The 24,022-nt window shown below is 42.0% G+C and overlaps 1 protein-coding gene across 13 annotated transcripts in view; it reads left to right on the top strand.

Annotated features, from left to right (window-relative positions):
- CHL1 (cell adhesion molecule L1 like) overlaps positions 1-24,022 on the top strand; it is a 126,336-nt gene that overhangs the window by 40,071 nt on the left and 62,243 nt on the right. For 3 of the 13 annotated variants that reach the window (XM_072044262.1, XM_072044261.1, XM_038185984.2), the window contains exon 1: positions 3,778-3,936. The exons of the other annotated variants lie outside the window; for them this stretch is intronic. The gene's annotated coding sequence lies outside the window, so the exon portion shown is untranslated. Of the gene's footprint in view, positions 1-3,777; positions 3,937-24,022 lie in introns of those variants that run through there. 13 annotated transcript variants of the gene reach the window in all.

The raw sequence follows: 24,022 nt of genomic DNA, 5'->3' as shown, positions 1-24,022 counted from the left end.
GCTCGTGTTAGGCTCAGCCCTTGGTTCCTCTTCTGAAATCCCATGTGCTTTACAGAGTGCTTGTGTCTCCTTCATGTGACAACCGCTTAAGGTAGCAATGGGGAAATGTTTGCAGAGGTCAGATGAATGGACTGCTGCTTGCTTCTCAGTCATCAGTGTTGTGCACTGCGGATGCTCAACATGTGTCCATATGACTACTGATCTATGTGCCACCTGTGCACGCCAAGGAGACTCACGAAATTACACCTTAGCCGACCAAATCAGCAACAAGTTAAAGATTTCAGTCTTGAAAATAGTTGTGATTGCACTTCTAAAATCTGATGATGTGTAACAGAATGACTTGAAGGCCTGAATCTGTCTTGACAGAAACGTGACGGATTACTTAGGGATTTTCTTTAAATACTGCTGCGCCATTGAGATAGCTCCTCAAAACCCATCCTGTCATGCTAGTTCAAAAATTGTTGCAGTAGAAGTTATTCCTATGTATCTATAAGATAGATTGTTGTTCTGCTGTGCTGACAGCTGGTTCTCAGTAATCCATTTATTTGGCTGCACCGTCTTTCTTGGCTGCACAGAGACAGGATTGCCAAGTGGGCAGACATCTCAAGACACCCTACTTTGTGTGTTTTTTCACTGTTACCTTTGGGGGGGTAGGGTGGTGTGTGTGTGTGTGTATTCATTTCCTTCTAAGTACTTCCCGTCCAAGCTTAGTGTTTTATATTCCACCAGAAAATCCCTGATCATGTCTGAGCATGGCAGAAGAGAACCCTTAATACTACATGATGAACCTTTTTCCCTTTATTGTAGTTGCTGTTTGGTCCTCACAGACAGGGCTAGAGGTAAATAGTGTTCCAGCTACCTAGTACCTGAAATAATTTGGGTGAAATGTATTATTATTAGCATGCAGAAAGGGCAAAGCCAATTGCCACATGAGTTCATTACAAGGGAATTATTCCCTTATATATGTTTACCAAGAGTCAGGCCGAAGTGAGCTGGCTCATTAAATCCAAGAACTTGGATACTGTTATCCCTCCTCCAGATTTAATAGGCATGCTTTTTCCGATGGGCTGTGTTTCTGTAATGTGCTGTGTGGCATGCGCAGACACCTGACAGATGCTCGGCATCTTCTTGCATCTGACGAGGGTCGCAGCTTTGACAAATGCCGAAGAAGGGCTGTCAGGGATGCTTCCCCGGGGGATTTTGCACATACCCAGAGCTTGGGAGAGGCTGCTGTGAAATAAACACTTGTTGTGGGCTGGCTGCAAGCAGCTTGCGTCGGCTGGAGGTCATGGTGGTTCCTGCCGGCACACCAGAGCTCTGTCTGCGAGCGCGGGGCGAGAGGACAGCCGCTAATAAGGGACCCTGCGTTGTGTCAGCAATGTGCTGTGCTGAAGAACAAAGGCATACTGTCTATGCTCATAATCTGTCATTTGAAAATTAATGAACAAATGGCAGGCTACAGATGGGATGGCTATGAAACCCCTTGTCGCAGGCGAGAGCTGCTTTCCCACCGAGCACTTTCTGCTTAATGATTTGGTTTCATATTTGAGAAAGTCTTTGTTGCTGTGTGCTGGTTCTGAGCAAACTACTTGTTGGGGGGCATAAACTTTCTGGAGGATGTTTCATGCTTACAGTAAATACTTACTCTTAGGTCCTTTGAATATGGTATCATGAAATCATTCAAATTAATTATGCAAAAGCTATTTTTGATCATCTGTTGATCTGTTATGTCCCTGCATTGTTGGTTTTTATATATATATTTTTTTTTTCAGTAACCAGCTTTGGTTTACCTTTTCCCAATTCATATTTATGTAAAAAGTTGATGATCCCCACACAGCTCAAAATTACAGGGAGAGTAATCCTCTTCAGGTAACTAAAAATCAAGCCATTCTAACAAAACAAGGTACTCTGTAAGCTCTGATCCCAAAAGCCTGTCTTGGTTTCCTACTGCATTGCCTGTTGCTCATCATGGAACAGCGCTCAGGCAATTTCTGTCTTCTCCAATGGGCAGGAGATAATGCTGGGTTAGTCACAGCCTAGATCATATACAGGCTTGCCAGTGAATATATTGGGATTTGCCATTCAGCTGCTCTCAAACAGCCTTTATAGTGTCCTTTTTCTCAGTGGAGGTGCTAGTTTGAGATTTTTCTTTTGAAACTTCCACATTCATCAGTGATTGAGGGGTTTGGATAGATGGGACAGACTGCAAAAGTGTAAAAACCTCATTTTCTCAAAAAGCTGTCCTAGAAAACGGTATTTTTTCCTTGGCCAAGAGAGAAAAAAAATGTTCTCATCAAACCAATCTATTTCAAAATTATAACCTTTAGCCCCAAATGCGGGATTTTTTGCCAAAACCCTGCTCATTACAGGGGATTTTCATTTCTCTCTGATGGGTTTATGCTAAAGTGTTATCAGCGGGTGAATTCCTGGGCTTGGGGGCACACAGTGGGGCTGGCAGCGAGGATGGAGCCTGGGGTAATGCATCCCCAGGGAACATGTGTGCAGGGAAGCAGGGCCTTCATCCCAGTTGCCTGTCAGGGGGCTGTGATAAGCACGGGAAGAATGACATCAAGAAAGCATTTGCAAAACTTTCTGTTTGTTGCTTACTTTGCAACTGAGAATAGCTGAAACCAGCCCTTGGTGCCACTCATTATTAAATGCTTTCCTTAGCAAACGGGCTTGAATGCAAACATCGTCTTTCGTCTCCCTCTAAACTGCTAATGCTTTTGACATATTTTTTGAAGTTCCCATTTAAAGCTGTAGTCTTTGGACTCCCTGTAGTTTCCTGGCAGTGTCCAGACCTGGAATTTTATTTTTCCTTCTTGTATGAAGTATTAAAAACCAGTGAGAAAAGGTTGCCTAGTGTAAGGATTAACTTGAGCTACAGTTTCTCTTCACTCCATTTTCTGTTCAGAGTCATTCTCACACTTCCAGAACAAGTGACCTGTCATTTCAGAGCACTGTGTCTGATGGAAAGTGTTGCACTGGATCCCCCAGGAGTCAACAGCTGCAGTCTCAATACTGCTGGTGGGAGGGGGCGATGGTGCTGTGAGGGAGCAAATCAGAGCAGCGCTGTCACTTGAAGAGAAATATTTTGGGAAAATTATCATGTTTCTGTGGAAAATGAGAAGTAGAATATAATGTTTTGGTTAAAAGGTTACAGGAATTATATAGTGGTTTACTGGTGTATAGTTACGTAGTGGTATATCAGGTTATTTGGCCAGCTGTCCCAGTTTGAAGCTGATTCTGCTAGAAGCCCTCCTGGAAAGTGTGTGCAGATATATGATGCTGGTAGCTGTGAAAAACAGACAAGGTTAAAGCTTGAGATTACTGTGACAATCAAAGGCAGAAATAAGCTGAGTTTGGGAATGCATTTTCCATTATATATTTATATATAATTCACTCAGCTGTAATGGAGGCTGGAATTTAAAATATTTCTTGCTCTATTTCAATTGACTTTTACAAGTTCATTGAATAGTAGGCATGAGGACAAACTCAAGTGTCCTAAAGATCAGGCTTTGCAAGCACCACATATAGGAAGATGTAGTACTGAATGCTTTCCCACTGACAAATGTGGCTCCGCTGGCACATGATCCATATTTCCAGCTCTAGGATGCATCACCCTGAAAATTGCAAAACTAAGTATTAAGAAATAAGCCTTGAAAATATGCCAGCTAAGTTCCTTAAAAGGATCTGAGACGGGGTGACTCACTACTCAAATGGCCATTCATTGCATCTGCAGAGCATTTCAGGTTAAATTCTCTGAAATAGCAATGATTTCTTGTAGAAGTTCCGTGTTGCAGAGCCAGTGCTGCTGCAGCAGCCCAGGGTTAAGAAGGTCCTGGCACAGCGGGTGGCAGGGAGGTGACAGCAGCCTTGCTACCACCAGCCTGAGCAGCGAGGAAGAGGAGGAACAAAGAGGCTTCCCATATTAAGGTCTGAAATTTCTGTCGAGTTGATTTAAAAGCTGATCTGAAGCGGGCTTTGGGTGCTAATCAACTGGTTGGCCACCTGGGTCACCATGAAGGAGCATACCTGGAATATTGTCTTCTGTTCCCAGCGTGCCACTTGCAGTGAGTGAGGCAGGGCTTGGGAAGCACAGGGATTTAGGAGACCATATTTGTGAAATATTTATGATCTGTGGATGCATGAACTGTAGTAACTATTTAGTGCCAAGGTCTGTCTTTCCATATTATTTTGATCTCTTTGCTGTTTTGTGTCATATAGCATTGTTTACTGCACATTTTGGCAATGAGATCAGAATATTTTTTTCTATCAAGTCTGTATTTTCTGTATTTTTCAATTTCTTTCTCAGCTCTTTTTTTTTTTTTTCCCTCTCTCCAATAAAGCTACTTTTCCAGTCTCTCACTGCTGTTTCCCTGCCAGTGGTGGACTGAGTATTTCAGTTTTGAAGACCCTAAATTCAGGCACTCTGTAGGAACCTACCTTCCAGAAAACACTAACTTCATCTGCTGAAAAGCAGATCTTTTTAAGCATTCATCTGACTTGGGAATACAACCACTTGCAGCCCTGAGCAGCCTCAGCTGGCACAGCTGGGTGAAGCCAGGAGGAATGTGCCAGCATGCCTAACGAGCTCGTGCTCGGTGGCTGCAGTCCGTGCCAGGCTGTGAGTGGCAGCCTGTTTGCCTCCCTGCCTCCTTCTGAGTGCAACCAGCTTCTTTCTGTCTTTTTCAATAAGCAGAGGGAGCTGCACATCAAGGCAGCATCTTTCATGGTTGTTTTGCATAGCTTCTGATCCACATTTGAGGAACCTTTACTGATTTTTTTGTTGTTATTTGGTTGGGTGTACTGATATATTCAATTATTCATTTTTCTTCTTTGAACCTTGATAGGGGAGGAAGAAAGAAAGAATAATTGTCTTCTTTCAGATTTTGCATATACTGTGTTACAGTCTCTTGCAGTTCCTTATGGAAGGGGGATCCAAACTCAGCTGAAGTTAACGTGAATCTTTCTGCTAACTTTCATGTTACCTTTGTGGTCTTCCTATGTTTTTGGCTCAAAATGTGTGTTTGGGTAGAATAAATGCTGTGGCTTATATGACAGTATGTATAGTGACCTTATTTGCCCTGAGTTGGGGGGGAAGATGGAAATATTCCATTTACAGCCACAGAATCAATTCTGTCTGTAGGCATTGATTACTTTTGTTTCTCACAAGTTGACTTGTATTCTCATCTGTCTCCCATCCTCAAGTCCAGGTCTTTAAGTTGAGCATGTCTCTATGTTCCACAGGTGTGTGTTTTGCAGTGGTAAACCAATATTTTCCTTTACAAAATACAAGCAGAGTAATTTTGCCTCAGGTAAATTCTTTCTCTGGGAAAACCCATTCAGGAATGCTTCAGGGCTTGTATCTCAAGATAAAAGAGAAATCTGTCTTGCTTGTAAGATGTGAGTCAATTTTCATGTCTACGACAGCTGAAAGAAAATTAGCAGAGAAAAAAAAATGTGTATAAGATTATAATGTACCAAACATAGTAAAACCTTCAGAATTGGTACACATGGTAGACTCTACACGTCTTGATAGCTTTTGATGTGACTTTCTGTCTCTTGTGAAGTGCACTGTGCAGCTCTCATGGACCCATCCCGACCCCTTCCCTGTTTGTGTCAGATTTCTTCCTTGTCCTTTGTGAAAAGACAGGATGATGGCATGACTGTCCTTCTAGCTCTTGGGTCTGAAGGTGACACTGCCAAATGGTGTCAGGTAATCTACGGACACAGAGAGGGGTGCTGCCCCAAGGGCTTCCCTGGGGCGGTGAAGGACTCCCACATGTCCAGTACTGGGTCAGTGCTCTAAATTGTGGGAATAAGGCTCCATTGGCTGTCTTTAGAAGGGAAAGAGACAGTTATGATGGTGAATTTCCTTATTCTAAGGTAAGTGTGCGTTTTTGAGATTTGATAGAGACAATTTAAAAAAGAATTAAAAAAAAAAAAAGTTATCTTTTAAAATGTCAGGCAGGGAGTTTGATTGAGTTGCAAATACACACCTGAACTTTTAATTAGTTTACTATCTTGTTTAGATAGCTGTGTTTTTTGTTACTATAATGTGTGAATGAGCTTTGGTCTTCCTTCTTCATGAAAGCCAGAGGTCTGGCGTGCTGCAGCTCTCCAGCCCAAGCAGGCACCTGTGGCACTGTTGGGCCAAGGTGGCTGCGCATCAGCAGCAGAGCCTGAGACCAGCATATAATTACCTTGTGTTTCTTTATGAATCCTCTTTTAGGCGGGGGAATTGCATAACTTAATTAATGTGAGTAATACTAATTATTTTGGATCTGTCATTGCACAAGTGATGATGAATAATGCAGGTACCGCTGTGGCACTAAATGCGGTGGTTGAGGATCTTTTTGCCTTTTCCCCTCATCATCCACCTTGAAGTATTGTGACATTGGGTGACATAGATAAACCTGAATTCTGTAATTAAGTCATATTTTAATGATCCTGGAAAATATTCAATTTTGCATGTTTTCTTGGTATAAATGTGGCTTAATGAGTCTTTCAGCTTTCCTATCTGCTTACTGCACTGCTGACATTTTTCCATTCAGATAACAAGATGCAGGAGGATAAAACTATCTTTAAAATGCTCCACAATGGAATATGAAGGTTTTCATATTAATGCAGATATTTTTGTGCCTTTAGGTCAATGGTTTATTGACATTTATCTGTGGAAGTCCATGTCAGGTCTCTTGAAAAGCAAATATCCCTAAAAGAGAAGTGAGGATTTCAGTGGCTAAATTCGATTTTTTTTTTTTTTTTTTCTGAAAGAATTCACCTTATGTTCTATGAACATTGATTGTAATTAGTATTTTTTTTTTTTTTTTTGCATGTCTACTTGTAGAAAGCAAGTTTTAAGACTTCTTGCACTGGCTTCTACATTTGCAAAAAAATAAAAAAATAATATATAATGAAAACAGTGAAAACAGATGTCAGCCCCCTCACCATAAATTGTGCATAGATTCAATTAAATGTGTGCTTCTACAGGAAAAGCTCATTCTTTCCTCATTCTCTCATGCTCTCCTCATTTCTTCTCCATGATGCACGCACTTGTGGGAGCGATGCCCCACATTTCCTGTGGAAATGTCTGGCCCATCCTCTTGACCGTCTCCCTTCAGATGTTTATATACATTCATAGTCACAGAATCATGGATAAGATGTTTTCTCCAAGCTAACCAGGCTCAGGCCTCTCAGCCTCTCCTTGCGTGACAGATCACCCTCATCTTCTAAGGGTGATCTTCATTGCAGTACAAGCCAAGATGCTATTTCCAGAAAATAAGCAAATTCAAGGCATATTTATTTGCTTTGTGACTGGAACTCAAAGGTTTTCAAATGAGAAAGAAAGTGCTCTTCAATTTCCTCAGTAGAAACAGTTATAAAGAGAAGAAATAGGTTGAAAGAATTGACTTTATTTTCTAGCCTACGGCCAAGCAAACCAATCACGTATAGAAGTATCAGATGTATTCTATGTATAGAATGGTGGAAAAATCTAGTCTGAAGCACAAGTTAACACTATCACATGATGATTTTTAGGTATGTAATTACAATCATGCTGCATTTAGTAAGTGCGAATACTTACATTCCAGAGATTTGTTGTCAAATTGGACATGGGGCTTAATTTAGATTAAATGCAGAAACTTAGTGTCTGAAAATTGCTCTGTATTTTATGCCTCATAGGCATAAAGTGCAGATGAAAAAAGTAAGATGGAGAGGAAATAAATACTCTATTTGTAGAGACAATGATACATTTATTTTTCTTTTCTAATTTACCATAAAGGTGCATGCATGATAATGGAAACAAATCAGCTTGGTACAAATCCATTGCAAAACAGAGGTGTACTGCATATATGAAAAAGGAAGATTAAGCACCCTAACTAGGGCCCTGTGGTAGCTTTTTTTTTTTTTGGAATTGATTATTGTGAGACTGAGTCTAAATAATAAGCATGAAATGTTGGTTAGGCTACTGATATATTGTGAACTATATCTAAGCAAAAAAAAAAAAAGCTTATTTTTTAGCATTAAGGGATGAAATTGAACCAGATTTAGAAGAAACACTTCAGACTATTTTGTGCAATTGGCTAAAACAAATATTGACTCCATAGTAAGGTATTGCAAATAAATTAAATTATTAAGGATTAGTAACTGGTTTAGTCTGTAGAAAATCCAGTGTAAAAAGCTTTAACTCTTTCCCTGGTCCTCCTTGATGCTTTTATCTTTGGCCCTAGCAGCAGTCATGTCTATCTCCTGCACCAAACACTCATGCTCTCCAGGGCCGTCTTTGGCCAAATTGGTCCATAATCTTCAACGAAGTGTTCTCCGGAGGGTTTTATTACTAAATGCTCTTGGTAAGTAATAGCATATGCAAAGTAGATCTGCACACATATGTCCTATCTTGTAGTAAATGGCTGAAGTATGGCAGGAAAGTGCACCTCAGGAAAACTTCTGTTAGCTGAAACCAAGTTACTGAAATTCTCATAATCAAAAACTTGGATTTGTCCCATAGGCTTGCCTATCATATTCTGTACTTACAAGCATTTGTTTGAGTGCAGAAGTGCTGGTTGGTGGATGCAGCTGGTACCACCTGAAATGCAGACCGATGCTTGGCACAGCGCTCGCTTCAGACCTCAGCTGCCAGCTCCTGCCAGCCCTTACTGTTTAGGTTCAGCAATTTTGCTGGTGCACCATATATATCATTAGGAACAGCTAGCCTGCTTTCTTTTTTCATTAAGGATGACAAAATAAAACATGAATACGTTTTCTTTTTTAATATGAACTGAAGTTAAATGTTCATTATTCCTTATGAATTTAATGTGAGCAAGCTCTTAATATGATGTCAGTCAAAGTCTTCTCTCTGATCCCTACTTGTCCCATTTTAATTTATGAGTGCAAAGGTCATCCAAGTGTTGCTTCTGGCCCATTTAATTCCCTTGTGGCTTCTGGTTGTGCAACATGTCATGTGTCCTGGTGGGTGGCATATACGTTGCATTAGAGCATTATCTGACTTCTGGTGTGCACTGGTTTTCAACAAACCTCTTTCTAAAGCTGGAGCAGTCCTCAGTAACTGCTTTTTCAGTGTGTCCTGTAGAAAGATGGTCATGTTGGATGGGGATGATAGGAGAAAGGCAGAGCATTGGACCACACGTGCACATGGTGTCCTGGAGGTGTCCCAGAGGCTTTTGGTGTATGGCACTGTGTTGGCCAGAAGGGAAAAAGGAGAATGTGATGTTTGTAATGTGACAATGGTAGATAGAAGAGCGAGGGACTAGTGGGGCCATGCTGTGGGTCTAAGGCAGCATAAAGCTGGTGTGGGTTTGTCTGTCCCCAGGGATGCTTAAACCTGCTCACAGATGTCAGCCAGTGTGGTGGGAAGACAAAGGACTGGAAGGAGGAGGAAAGAAAAGGACTGAGTCAAGTATTTTACATAAAAAAATTGTATGTCAATGCTGAATTTTTGTGACATTTCCGCAAAACAGGAGCTGAATTGGTATGGCTGTGCAGTAAGTCTTGTTTGTGTCTTATTGCTACTCAGAATCCAGTCACAACAAAGCCATACTAGCTGACACTAAAACACCATAATTGTTGGGTTTGTAAGCCACTGCATGTCTGTGTAAGAATGGTGTTAGTTCTGCTGATACAGACAAGCTAAGAAGGTGAAAATCAGTGTGGAAAACAAAGTGCTTATTAAGATGGGAAAAAGATACAATAATTGATCCTATTTTTCATGAATAATCAATAATTAAGAATAAATACAATGGGATAAGTTGGTTTGTAATTCAAGCTTCTTAATGTACCAGTTGCATCCTGTGGACCTGGAGTCTGAATTTTCAGCTGTTAGAGCATGAAGGCACCTGTACCCTGTAGCTAAAGCTATCAGTGAGTGCTCAGCACAGGCTCTGCACATAGGTCCTGGTCTCTGTCTGCCACCAGCGTAATCCCAGATGCTGAGAAAGCAGCAGCTGCCCTCCCAGTACTGCCCTTAATACCTCGAGATTCCTCATGGCCCTTTTAGGTCCATTTCCTGTGCATTACTGAATGCAGCAATCAGAAGATCCTGGTGAAATAAGTTTCATTTTAATAATCTAAATGCAGTTTGTGGCACCAGAGCTCTAATGACATGCATACTATGATGTTATGCTGTATGGCTTTATGCTGTATTGCATCTGGGCATATTCAAGTATGAAGTTCCTCATGTACAGGTTAAAAAGAATTCTTTATTAGATGTACAACCTCTCTTGAAAGAAATTGCACATTTTACTTTCTGTGTGATTAAATATTTCGCTACAAAGAAAAGCAAACTGTTAAGTTTGTACAATGATACATCTGCAACACAGCAGACATTTGCCTTGTAAGAGATGATTGCTTTTCTCTGATGGCCTGGATTTTGTCTGTATGCAGTAGTATACCAAGTAATAAAATTAAGCTGTCACTACTGATAATAGCCTTGGAATGAGAGATATTTTCTTTTCATAGAAATGGACTTCCTCAGAAGTCTAGCTTCTGACACAGATGAGATACAAATGCTAATTTCTCACTGCTAGGTGTGTGTTTAATACCCTGAGCAGGGCCATGGATGATTTCAGTGTGGTGAGAGAGCTGGAACAAAAATAGTCCTAGAGAGAAACTCCAGCACTTGATGAAAAAATAATACAATCAATTAATAGATAATCAAGTATTAATAATTCAAGTGAGCTGGGGGATGAAAGTTGTTAATAATTAAACATTATTCTGATGGATTAAAATTAATCATAGTATCACCTTTCTATCTGGAGGCATCCTAGTGATAAATCTGAGTCTACCTCCTGATAGAGCAGATTTCTGTAACCAACCTCAACGGCAGCAAGTGTGCAGTCAGTCAAGAGATGTGGGAAGTATTCCTGGGGGTTATCTACATTTTTACAATTATTCAGGGAAAAGGCTTTAATATCTACAACAAAATGAATTCCACCAAAGGAATTGACTGTTACTACTATTATTTATTTTTTAATGCAAATTGCTTTGTTACTTCAGGAGTTACTTTGTGCAACAGAGCTGGGGGTGCCCTGTCCTGGGGGTGGCCAAGGGCAATGTCAAAGTGGTGAGATTGGAGGGTGAAGGTGCTACTTTGGGTGGGGGAGCTGAGCAAGAGGAGAGGCCCTGCGCATGTTTTACTAAGTGATGTTTGGTGATTACTCCAGCTTTACTTCTCTGCTGATCCTTCAGCACACCTCCACTTTAGATTATTTTTCTTGTAGTATTTGAGTCCCATAACTTGGATAAACAAACACTTTGAAAAGCTGGAAGATTACAATTTTCTCATGAATTTTATTCATAGACCTCAAGTATGGAAATACGATGTTTGAATTCCTTCCTTGACTGCATGTTTTGCTAAGAGCAATGCCTGTTACATTGCAGGAGGAAATCATCTGTTTCATTTTTCTGTCTTTCCCTTTCCAGCCCTCTGGCCTTTTCATATCATAGCTACAGCTTCAGATATTTTTGTTTTATTTGGAGATGCAAGCAAGTTGTCTCAAATCACCTGTGCATTGCAGGTCAGGATGGTTATTGCCCATCTGTGATGGCTAAAGTGAGAGGCCAGGGAGCTACAGGAAAGAGCTGAAAGTTTTTGGTTGTACTAAGCTGGGTGTGATGTTAGCTTCCTTGGTCTGAAGTGGCCTGAGTAGAAAATGGCACATTTCTACATTCAGTAGAAAATGGCCAAATTAAGTGATATATAAATCACTTTGGAAAATGTAGCAGGTACAAAGTCACCAGAGGAAGAAGGGCACACACTATTCAAGATAATTTTGAAATAATGATCAAATGGGAGGAAAACATCTTTATTTTATAGTCTGGACTTTTACACACACATGAATTTTCCAGGTAATTCTAACCTCCTAGTTTCAAGCAGTGGACATATTTCAGTCTCAAAAACAAGGAAGTTCTCCAGGTCCTTAGAAAAATAAACAAAACACCAAAACCTCTTTTCCTTGTCCCCTTTCCCAGTACCACCTGTCAGCTCTAAACGTAGTACTTTACATGCAGCATGTGAGATTCTGATAGTTAGTCCTGTATTCAGTGACTTCTGAAGAAAGGCCAAGATAAAAATTTGGACTCATGAGAGGACCCAGAGACTCGCAGGCTTTTGCTTGCGTTTAAATTCCTCTGCTTCTTGGTGCTTGTGTTTGATATCATCTGGGTTTTCACTGTAGCTTGCCCCTGTAAGTGGTACGTTGTTTGCTACGGCTCACATTACAAGCGTGTATTGTTTGCTCTCTGCAAACACGCTGACCTCCAGGGCTCCAGCATCTGGAGTCAGGTCCGTCTTCACGTAAGATGTGACTCATTGCCAGGCAGGGCACAGAAACTGAGAGAGAGCCAAGGAGGGGAGGAATGAACTGAAATCTCAGCAGATCGTTCCTGATGCAGTGGTATAAGGGACTGTTGTTCAAGCCGGTTTATTCTGAAACTGCAGATTTGCACACACGTGAACACCAGAGAAAGATTTGCTAGAAAGAAATATCCTAATTTTTCATATATTTAATTTCTAACGAGTTTACACGCTAAGAGTATTAGTTGAATAGAATAAGATATCAAGATTTAGATGTATAATATGAGAAATTAGATTTAAATGGTAATTACATTAATGGAATACTTTAATTACTTGTATCATTTACTTGATCTTCTACATTAGATTTTGAAGCATCTCTAGATCAGCAAGCAGGTCCTTTTAGAAGACCTTGTTGAGATAATTAAAACAGGAGGCAGATTTATCACAGTCAGCATTACAAAAAGGAGAGGAACAAAGAACACTTCCTTCATGGATGAGGTGTGTGTTTCTCCTGCTTTTCAGACACTTACTTCTTGCCTGGGGAGCAGTTCCTGGCCCCCAAAGGCTGTTTTTGTACATGCTGCAAAATTCTCATATGCAGGTCTTTTTATCGATGGGTTTTGAAGATGAAACCTAGCTGGGGGATGCTGGGGAGCTGCAATTCACTCATGGCTCCATCAGCACACAAGAGGGTAGAAAACATGAGTGATTTTCCAAGTTCAGAGCTCTTGTTTACATGTAGAGGGGTTTTTATGTCTCAAATCAATACAGAATTACTGTGAGGAAAGCTTCTTGTTTGTTTGCCTGTATGTCTTTTTTTTTTTTTTTTTTTTCACTGAAATTCACCTAATTCCCTCTAGTTTTACCAGAATTTCTGGCATCACAGGGCTCTGTAGAGGTAAGATGAGATCAGCTTCAAAGCTCTGCTGGTGCTGCAGAGGGCTAATCACAGAAAGGTCTGGAGGAGGTAAGAAGGTAAACTTGGATGAGATAAAAACTCAGCATCCCTCTCCTGCACATCACTTTTCTAGGAAATTTTCCTTTGGTGAGGGATGTTGAAAGAAACGGTATGATTTCTGTGAGAGCATCTCAGCATGCTATGACTTGTGTATTGAGAGGTGCTTATGAGAGCTCTTCCAGCTCAAAGCCGCCGTCTGTCCTTGTCTTGGGTGTTGTCATTTGGCCCCAGAAAGGTAGCTGATTGCAAGAGGGTGGAGGTGAGCAGCAGGGCCTGATAGTGCTCTTGCCTCACTGCTTTTGACACCTGAAATCAACTCTTTCTGGTGATAAGGAGTGAACTGAAGGAGTTCATTGATGTAACCTCAGTCTCTTTTACACATTCACGCATACATAACTACAGGTATCCCTGCCTATCTACATCCACGTGCATGTTTGTTGTGATGGGGAGCTCCAGGAGCTTGCATGTGTGCAGAATGGCTTCAGATATTCCTCCTACCTGAAATCTTTGTAGTCTTACTAGGCTGTGTTTGCTCACAAAAATATCTCCTCCGTGCCCCAGTTTCCCATCCCCACCCAGTAGGGGAAGAGTGCTCTCTTAGGATCGCTTTTGAAGACAGTTATATGAAGAGGGGGTCAGGTGTTTGGGAATGAGGAATGTGGCCCATAGGGGAAGGGATAGGGAACTCTGGAAAAAAATCTTTATTGAATATTTTCCAGGTTTAGGCTTGTGTTCTTTATTTTCTTTCCTGAGCTCTTTTTAATTTTGTTTTGTTGGTCAGTGGGAATCATGGTAAGCATTTCATTGAGGATGAACTGTGTAATGACAGTGATTAGCATTCACACAGGGTAGCTCAGAGATGGCGAAAAAGACAGCTCGGCAAGTTTAATAAATGCTTTAATAAGTGGATCTGCTTCCTTGGTGCATGGGGAGAGTACACAAACCAAAAAGATAAAACCCAAAACCCACACTGGGATTTTCAAATTACCCCTAGAGATTGTGCAGAGATTACTTACGCTATTAATGTGAACAGAGCATCCGAATCCCTTGAAATCCTCCTCTCAATCATGTCCAGTGCCTGAAGGATTGCTTTCCTGGAGGGAACTGTTTCTGGAGAGAAATGGGAGCTGCTGCTCCTGTGTTGGGCTTCAAGGGCTCACAGGTTTCAGGTTCTCAAGTCCCAAGGCTTTAAGTAGAGCTGAGTAAAGGGCTGAAACCCATGAGTGGAATAAGAATTAAGTAACGCTTCCTGCCCTCTGTGGAAGTCAAAGCTGCATGGGTGGATAGGATCTGATGTCTGATTTCCTGGGTCTGGCCCGTAATTGACATAGGTTTATTCAGAAGTCACCTCCAGTCTGTCTGTTCTGGCGTGTCACCCCTCATGGCTCTTCTGTCTGCTGGGCATTGGTGCCCTTTTAGACAGATTTATGCTATAGACCACGTTCCTATTATGACCAGTAGAATATGAAACAATGGGGGAAGCAGATGCATAATCTGTTTTTTTTTTTTTTTTTTTTTTTTTTTTTTTTTTTCTCCTTCGATGTGAAATTCCATTTCATTTTTACTCTTTTTCATTTTTCCTTTTTCTTTCTTTCTTCTTCAAGAACAGGTTTGGGTTTGCTTTCTTTTTTTTTTTTTCTTGTTACTGTAATGGGCTTTCTTGCTTCTGCAGCCATAAGAAATCATGGCTTGATGAGGTTGCTGTGATACAGTTAAAAGTTTAAATTAGAAACTCACAGTGAGAAAATCAGTGAGGCATGATTAGTTGAATTTTTTTAATATAGCAGCCGTATTTTTGTATTCATGTACAGGAATGTCATGTCAACTGCAGTAGGGCTTTTAATACATATTAATAGACTCGGTTACAATGTGGATTGTTTGTACACCTTTTGGCAGACGGCTGAGGTATTAGGTCTGCACAGTATAGATTAGTCACTTGCTAAAGAAAACAACACACGAGGTCAACTCTGTTTGGAGACAGAGTTCCAGTGCATCGGTCATTCAACCAACAAGGTTAGAATTGCAATCAAATTTGCCAGCAAAATAAAAAAAATTCCTACGTCAGATAGGAGCTCAGGTTGTAGCAGGTTGTCCATCTCCCAGGTTTGATTCCATCGTTTTACTCGAGCCTGTCTAGATGTCAGACACCCCACTTGGTCACATGCAAGGCAGTAAGCAGTCTGCCTTGAAATTTGTGATGGTTATGAATGGAGTCGATCCTGGACCATTTTCTCTGCTTTGTGCTGTTCAGAAAACAGAATTAACAGATGATTAATCTGTGAGTTCTTTAAATGCATTACGCTTCCCAGATAGTGTCAGACAAATGATGCAGGTTTTGCAGGAAATCCCTTTAAGCAAACAGTGAAGGGTGCTCACCTCTGAGCTTTAATGCAGTGGCTGCCTGGGCAATTTGTTGCAGTGCTCAGATACCTCCTTGTACAGATTGTTTGTAATCCCTTTCATAACCTTGGCATCACTGAAGTAGTCTAGAAAGAAATGTTTTCTTTATTTGAAATCTTTTGAACCATCTTTGATCCTTAAGTTTTCAAGACTAGAGACAGAGTAGAACTCTTAAGTTTTAAGAGTAGAGGCTTACTCTTTATCAAAATGATTGTTGGGGAGCTTAATGAGATTTGTGCCAGGCTAGTGACCTCAGTAACGTGTCTGCAGCAAGAACCTTGCTCCCGCTGACTGGGCACACCTCTCTGCCCAGCATGGAGGCTGCGTCCCTGTTTAGCTTATCCGTGTAGCCTTTATGTGTGTCAAGACACCCATTTTGAATAAGGACTTACGCACCTTTGTGTGGAGCTAGTCCCTTTAAACAGTTGCTGTGCAGTGAAAGAAATGTGAAAACAATTTCTAGTGCAAATCATGAGAAGTGAGAAATGTGCCTCTTTCTGCAGGTTAGGATTATGTTTCTGTTAAGCAGAACCTCATTTTCTCAATGCAGAAGCACTTAACTCTGCAAACTGCCCTCTTGAAAAGAAAGTGCAAGAAAATCGTACTTAAATCTTCAAAGAGAAACGTGAGATAAGGTGGTAGCTAATATTAGTGTGTGATAACCGCCTGACGGGCTCGCACTGCGCTGACGTGCTGTGTCACTGCCATCGCGGATGGAGCAGAGCTCTTTGCTGGAGATGTAGCAATTGCAGATCAAGTGATATATAATTTACTGAACTGCTTGTTAATTCTGTGATGTTATGAAATCTCCTGGGCATGTAATTACTCCAAGTGTTTGCTTGACTTTACTACATAGCTTGACATATACCGTAGAAGTTTGTACCTCGGAAAATTATGACCTAGATATAAAATGCAACTATTAGGGAGCAAAATATTACTGTTAAAGGAGAATGGACGAGACTAAAAGCGCTTTAAAAATGCTTTCCATGGCTTGGAATTGCAAACATCCATCCCGTCTCCCGCTGATTACACGCGTTATGGTAGCAATTGTTTCCCTGGCTGGCCTTTAATTTCCCGCAGTACATTGCCATGCTGCGCTCCAGCCCGGCAGTTACAGTTCTACCAGAAAGAGTGCAAGAGCTGCACAGAGGGAGCGTGATTGACAGATATTTTAAGCCTTTTTGTGGTTCAGGATTAGTGGCACGTTGATGTGCAAGGGTAGCATGTAGGCTGCTGGGGCCTGCCTGCTGCGGGAAGCTCTGACTCCAGCAGGGAACTGGAAGGACTTTGGGATGCCGTTGGGGTCTTTCCTTCCCAGAGGTTCAGTGTCAGAGCCTGAGCTCTGCAGAGCCTGGAGCAAAGGTGGTGCCATCTTTGTGACGAAATTGAAATCATACTCCTGGTTATTTGTTGTGAAAGAGCTGCTGAGAGCCTTTCAAGTTAAGAAAGTTAGCCCCTGAGCAGGGGTGAAACAATAGTGCAGGGTGTTTGAGCTGGATATTGCAGGGTGTATGCTGCACCTGCAGCTTTTGTACAGCATGCTGACCTGGCATGTTAAATAGGTGTTGGGTTAGCCCCAGCCTGCTTTGTGCTGGGACATCTTCGGCAGCACTGGTCCTGTCTGCACATCCCTTAGGTCTAGAAAGAGAGGAGCCACACTGTGTGCCAGTCTGAGGTGTTCTGCAGTCCTGGGTGGTCCCTTTCAAGAAGGAGAAGTAGTGCTAGAGATAACAACTAGCTCCTGGATGGATCCTCCTGGCTGCATCCTGGTTGTAGCAGCCCTGGAGCTGGTTTTGCAGCCAGTGAGAGCTACCTCTGAAAGGCTGGGATGCCCAAACTTGTCCTGGATTATGCGGGTTTAAAGTCTTTGTGGAAAACACTGGTTTCTGAGTGGGAAAGCAGTATTCCTTGTACCCAACAAGTTCGGTGAGCCAGCTTTGAACATTAGACAAGTTGAGAATGGAAACAACATTCACGCTAATAAAGAAAAGTTACAAAATTGGAAATGGTGTTAGAAAAGAAAGCAGAGAAAATTAGGAAACAGAAAGATGCCTTTTAAGTGGGGCTTGTTAGCAGCTGCAAAAGGCGTTACTGCCTTCTGAAACAAGAGGAACTTGTTTCTCGTTCGTCTTGACTTTGGTACTTCCAGTCCGATGATTTTTTTTTAAAATTATTATTATTTGATTTTTATTTTTAACTTTCTAACTTTCTGGCTACTACTAAATGTAAATGGCATTTTATAATAGCCCTCCCTGCTATATCTGCTGATTTGGAGGACCTGTTTGTGGTGTTTGCATTTACGTGCCTGGTGTCCAGAAGGGTGCTAAGGAACTGGGCTTTACTGGAGAATGAATCAGAGGAAAACAACGATTTCAGACGTTGCCCTTTTATGTTTGTCTCAGGAAACAGGCTGAATTGCAGACATTTGGTAACATTTTACAAATCATATAAATCATTTTAATAAATCCTCACCATCCACTTGCTGCCCAAGAAAGGTTTTCCTGTCAGCAGGTAACAGAAGTTGGCTCTAACCTTAACCTTGCTTTGCTTTACTAATTGCTTCCACTAACTGGAAAGTCTGGGAAAGAGATGTGGTGCACAAGTGGAATTTGATGCGTTTCCCATAGAAACAGATCAATTTATTTATTTATTTGGATGGTTGGTGGTTTTGCCAGTTAAGATGAAACCAGTCAGGAGCCTCTCTCCTGACCTCAAAGGATACAGCCTGGTGCAGTTCGGCATCCTCTGCAGCAAGTGCTACCAAACAACTTGTACAATATTGTATTTCACAATGTTTCTCGTTTTATATTTATTTATGTGAATATAGATGAGATTTTCTTGCTGCCATTAGTCTTTCTTTTTGAAATAAATCCCCACTGTGTCTCTCCACTTGGAGAGATCAAGCAGGTTTGAAATCCTGCGCTGAAGGAGCATTTGCTGCTGTGCCTCAGTGAGCTGCTTTCCTCTCCCCTCCCTGCAGACCGCTGGCACCGCTGCGGCATCTCCTGTTCCCCACGCAGTGCTTTGGGACCTGCTGCTTCATTCATTTCTTCCCTAGCGCATTCCTGCTCCTGGCGCACGAGTTCTCCCAAACCCCTGCCCTGTCTGTCTCTGTACAGCGCTGGTCCCAAACTCATCTGCATTCCTTGCTATTCTGACAGTTTCTGCCCTCTCCCAGGAGCTGTTCACTCTCTCATCTACATCTAACAGCAGCTGCTTCGAGGCCCCGCGTAGCTCTATCATGCTTGTTGGTGTCTGGTCTAATTTCCTCATATTCTCCTCTTGCTGCCTCCTTTTTCCCTAAACTTTTCTCTCCCCATCTCCTTTGCATACTCCAAGTCCTGTGTTTGTCTGTTTGGCTTCGCAGTGCTGCACCCCTTCAGCTCCAGCCTGTGCTGCACTCTTGTTTCTGCATAAAGGGGTACTGCAAGCATCCATGCTCACTGCTGAAACATCTGGGCTCAAAAAGCACTTTTTTTCCTCTTTCTGTTTTATCTCCAGTGTCAAATGCAGTCTTAATGGATGGGCGGGTTTGCACCAAGTTGGCTCTGCTGTCTGCAAGCAGTGAGAGTCTGAGTCATGCTTCAACCACGTAGAGATGAGTCAAGGCAGGTGTCTGCTTCATGAGCCATCGGCCTGAAAAAGCAGCCTTTGCCCAAGCAAAGCAAGCCTTTATGGCATTTGTTCAACCCAGTTGCCCTGAGTGCTATTCCTGGGGCAACCTGTGGGAGAATTTTTTTATTCACATTGTGAATCTCATCTCCTTTCCCATCCTTTAGGCAAACCTGTTTAGTATCTGTTGTGGTTTAGCATTGTTAACCTGGTCAAATTTATATTTGCAATTATAGGTAAAAGACGGGATAGAAGGAAAAAAAATTCATTTTGTGAAGCACTCTGCCAATCTACCATGCCATAAAATGAGAAGCTTTGGTGTAACAGCTACAGCATAATTACGTAAATGACACAATTTAATAATGATTATTAAATCCCAGCAAGTTTTATTTCTTTTCCTTATTATTGATGGTTCCCCTTGATAGCAAATGACAGGGTGCATATCAAAATTCATTTCTGTGGAGACACTGCACCACTTGGGCTGCTTGGAGTGCAGGGCACCTTTCAGGCGCAGGTGGAGGGTGCTCAGCAGACTTGTTAACTCTGCAAGAACAAATGTTGTCCATGAGGATAGAAGGAAGGGGAGAGAAAACTTGCACAATAGCAAATATTTAATTAAAAGAGCTGCTTGGGCTGACTAGTTGTGGCAGCAGCTGCTTAAACAGAGATCAATGCTTTAAATAACTGCAGCTAAATAAAAGACGGAGGAGAGTGGAAGGGAAAGCTCAAAGGGCATGGGCTGTAATTGCAAAAGAAGTTTTCATTTTTACATTGCAGTGTCTTTACCAGCCATTAACAACTTCTCTGCCTGTTTGGAAGACCAGGATATCCACAAGCTCTGAGGGTTTTACACTGCTGCCAAAGAGCAGATAGGAGAGTGTGAAGGCAGGCAATACATCACCCGCAGCTCCTGCTCTCCCATGCTTTAGACACACTGGCTCTAATGAGGAAGTCTCCCACTGGCTGTTCTGCAAAGTGGAATAAAACAGAATTCAGTAGCTAGAAGGTTTGCTCCTTTCTCATGTTCCCTGACAGAACTACAGAGACAACCCTGCTCGGGGGCCTACGGCCACTTTGGCCTCATGCCCTCATGCCAGGGAGCTGCCCTGGCCACAGACACGTTTCTGCATTTAGTAGCAGTCTCTTGGATAGTCCTCTTTGCACCTTCTTAACCTGGCACACTGTGGTCTGCACCTCTGAAAGATCCCTGTTATTCACCTAACACAAAATATTATTTATAATAGATCAGCATTTCTCAGTCGATGCCCAAGAGCATCCCTCAGGCTGCAAGATGCAGCTCAGCTATAGAATAATTGATGTTGTTTACGCCAAGGAGGTGCACATGATGGACACACCAAAGGTGTTGGATGAGCAAGAAGAGCACAAGGTGCAGGGGCATTTCAGAGACTCCTAGAATCCTAGAATGGCTCAGGTTGGAAGGGACCTTTGAAATCATACAGTTTCAACCCCTAGATTTCACTCAGTTTCACCCACTAGACCAGGTTGCCCAGGGCCTCGTCCAACCTGGCCTTAAATACCTCCAGGGAAGGGACATCCACAACCTCTCTGGGCAGCCTGTGCCAGTGCCCCACCAACCTCTGCGTGAAAATTTGTCTGTGTTGGGGGGAGCTGCTTGAAACACTAGGACCTGTAAGAAGTGAAGCCATGCAGCTTGGCTCTCCTGTGCCTTAGGGACCTTTGTGGGCTCAGAGGCAGCTGCAAGGGAGCATGAAGAAGCAGAAGTCAAGTCAGAGACAGTTGAGAGTAAAGTGCATGAAATGTCACATGCAGTGCTTGTCTTTTTAATAACTGACTCCTCTCTGTGGTTTTCTGAGTTGTTTTCTAAGTCTTTTGACTTAGATGATGTCTTTTCATCATTTCTAAGGTGCGTAGTGAGATGTTATGGGTAAGGATTACAGGGCAATAAATGGATCTATCTATGTGGTGCAATGCAAATGAGATGATCAACAGTATTTATGATTTCTTCAGTTTTTAGAGAAAAAGGTGCCTAACACACACAGTGCTTATAGAAGCTCTGTGCAAAGTGTACGATACAGTTTTCATGTGCACAACATAGGAAGTGCTTTTACCCAATGTACATGTAATTGATTAGTACAACTTGTTCTGAAGAATGTCATGTTATGGGCTGAATGGGTAATGAAGGTCACGGTTCTGCATTGTTATTTAACTTTAAGATTCTCCATTCTCCTCATTGTGTACCTAGGCACCTTAGTTGGATTCAAATCTGGATGAAGATTTTCTGTGTTATCACCTGAAAATAATGCAGTCACTAGAAACTGCTTTTCTCTGTCTTCTCAGTAGTGAAAGGGCTGATGAACATGGATCCGAAAGAGAAACAGAATTAGTCTTTTTCCTTTATTTCAGAGCTGCTGCAGATACATTCAATATATTGTCAGCTAACTGTCTTCATTTTAGTTGATTGATGTCTTGATTCAGTATTCTGAACAAAGGCATTAATGGAGAGAAGTAACTGCTGCAGCTAAAAACTCCTCTGGTTGTAGAGTATGACAGTAGGAATGGTGCATGAGCAAGTGCAGAAAACTTTCAGTCCCTGCTGCCCACGATCAGAAGTAATCCTCACCTTATCAGCAACCCCATTCCCTTGAAAACCCCGGTACAAAAGATTTCCATTAACATAAGCCATCAAAGCAAAATGATGACCTGATAAAGTATAAATTTATCTATACATTGTAAATTTAATCTACTAAATGCTATTTAGTAGAATATCTCAGGCACTTCCGTTAAGACTATGAACTTCTTTCTCGCTGGAGATCCCAGTCAAAAACTCATCCCATCAGTTTCTCATGTGCCTCTGAAGAGATCATTGTGGTAGTTCTCCTTTGGTTTTAGGATTTGATGTGTGCAAGCTGATGGGATTCTCCTCTTGGGATCTTGGGAGCATACTTTGGGCAAGAGAGGGACAGTTCACCTGTCTGGGACACATCAGAAACAATTCATCCCTAATGAAACAAGTAGGAATAATTGCTGTTTTCTGCTGTTTTTAGGGTAATTCACTTGCAGTTAAATACCTTTTTTTCCCTGTGCACATTGTCATCTTGCTACAAGCTCAGGGAACTCTAAAGTAAACACGGCCCCATGCTGTGAAAATCACTACACAAAGTGGGAACTTCATTGCTCTGCAGTGGTTTCTGTCACCATCAGGTGATTTTCCTGCCACGGGGATGGCCCCCATACCACGCGCATGCCAAACTCTTCACACAGCCCATTAGCTCCTGGGTGCTGTAAATTTCCCCCCTCTTTTACTACCTGATAAATGCGGCCTTTCTCCAGTAACTTCCCATCAGGAGACTGGGAGAGGGATGTGCTGATTTACCCAGGCTTTCCAGGGGAATAAGCAATCTCATTAAACCTTGGGGCTGCAGGGGAGCTCTGCAGTGCAGGACCCTGCCCACACCTCCAGCCCACCAGGGCTCTGCTGGGTCTCCAGGTGAGGCAGGGATCCTCCTGAAGGCATTGCTTTGCTATAAGGCATTTGTTGCTATTGTCATGAGAAAGCTCATGACTTTCCTATTGTTCTCCACTTTGAAACAAGGAGAATGAGTGTGCGAAAGAACAAAGTGCCTTTGCCGCAAATTCATTGTGAAACCAGGAGGATTTGCATTGCCTCCACTCAAGGAGGCTGTCTCCTGCAGTCTCATCTGAAAACAGACCACAACCTGCTTTTATGTCCTTTGTGCCTGGCTGACATGCCGTCATTTCCAGTCATTCAGCCCCGGTGCTACTGTACTTTGTTTTGGGCTTCATGCTTGACCTATGAGCTGAAATGCTAATTGTTGCTGAAAATTTTGATTAATATGAAACGAGTTTCAGCCAGAAATGTAGCAAGCTCATTTAGGACATGTTGTGTCTCAAGTTTAAAATAATAATAAAAAATCTTCAGACTATGGTTTAATTTTTAACCAGCTGGTGTGCTTTCAGCTATATCCCTAAAGCTCACATCTCTGCTGCTTTGCTACCAGCACGGGGGAGTGACTGTCACTGTGTGTCTGTGGGCTTGTGAAAAAGCCATGTGTACAACATTCCTCCCTTACAGCTTTATCTGCTGGTGCTGGAGCAGGCACGCTGATTCCACTGGTTAACAACTACTGAATAAATGTATGGCAATGCCTTTAGGAAAGGGTGATGTAACAGATATACTTGGGGGGTTAGACTGCTGTTACCTCTGTAAATGTGTGCATCTATAAAGCCAAGAGCCTTATTTTATGATGGCTTGTACAAGTATTATGTAAAGTGTGCTTTGTAGTGTGATGGAGAAATATAATCTAAAATTACAGTAGGATATTTTGAATTTAATTTTAACTTTAGATATCATAAAAACTTGATAATCAAATCATTGTAGATCTCTCAGAAGTTTGTAAAGTATTTACATAACCAATTTATGCTGCAGAATGTAGAATGTAAAGCTCAAGTACACTATCTTAAATACAGATTTTCCCCTGAAAAATAAGAGGTTGATGCCATAGTAAAACTAGAAGAAGGCTAGAAGGAGTTAAGTGCAAAGGTACAGATGGGTTCCTACTCAAGAAAGGACCAAGTTCATGCCTATAGACTTAGACTCACCTGTTACAGGGAGCCCCTGTGCTCCTTTGGCTGGGAGTTGCTGCCCCTGCCCTGCACAGAGCGTGCAGGTCCCCATTCAGCTCTGCCCGGCCCCTCTGGGTCCCTCAACTCGTAACTGTTAATTTTCTGTGTTTTCT

This window comes from Anas platyrhynchos, chromosome 13, assembly GCF_047663525.1.
Source record: "Anas platyrhynchos isolate ZD024472 breed Pekin duck chromosome 13, IASCAAS_PekinDuck_T2T, whole genome shotgun sequence".
NCBI lineage: Eukaryota > Metazoa > Chordata > Aves > Anseriformes > Anatidae > Anas > Anas platyrhynchos.
This window is presented reverse-complemented; position numbering and strand designations above follow the sequence as displayed.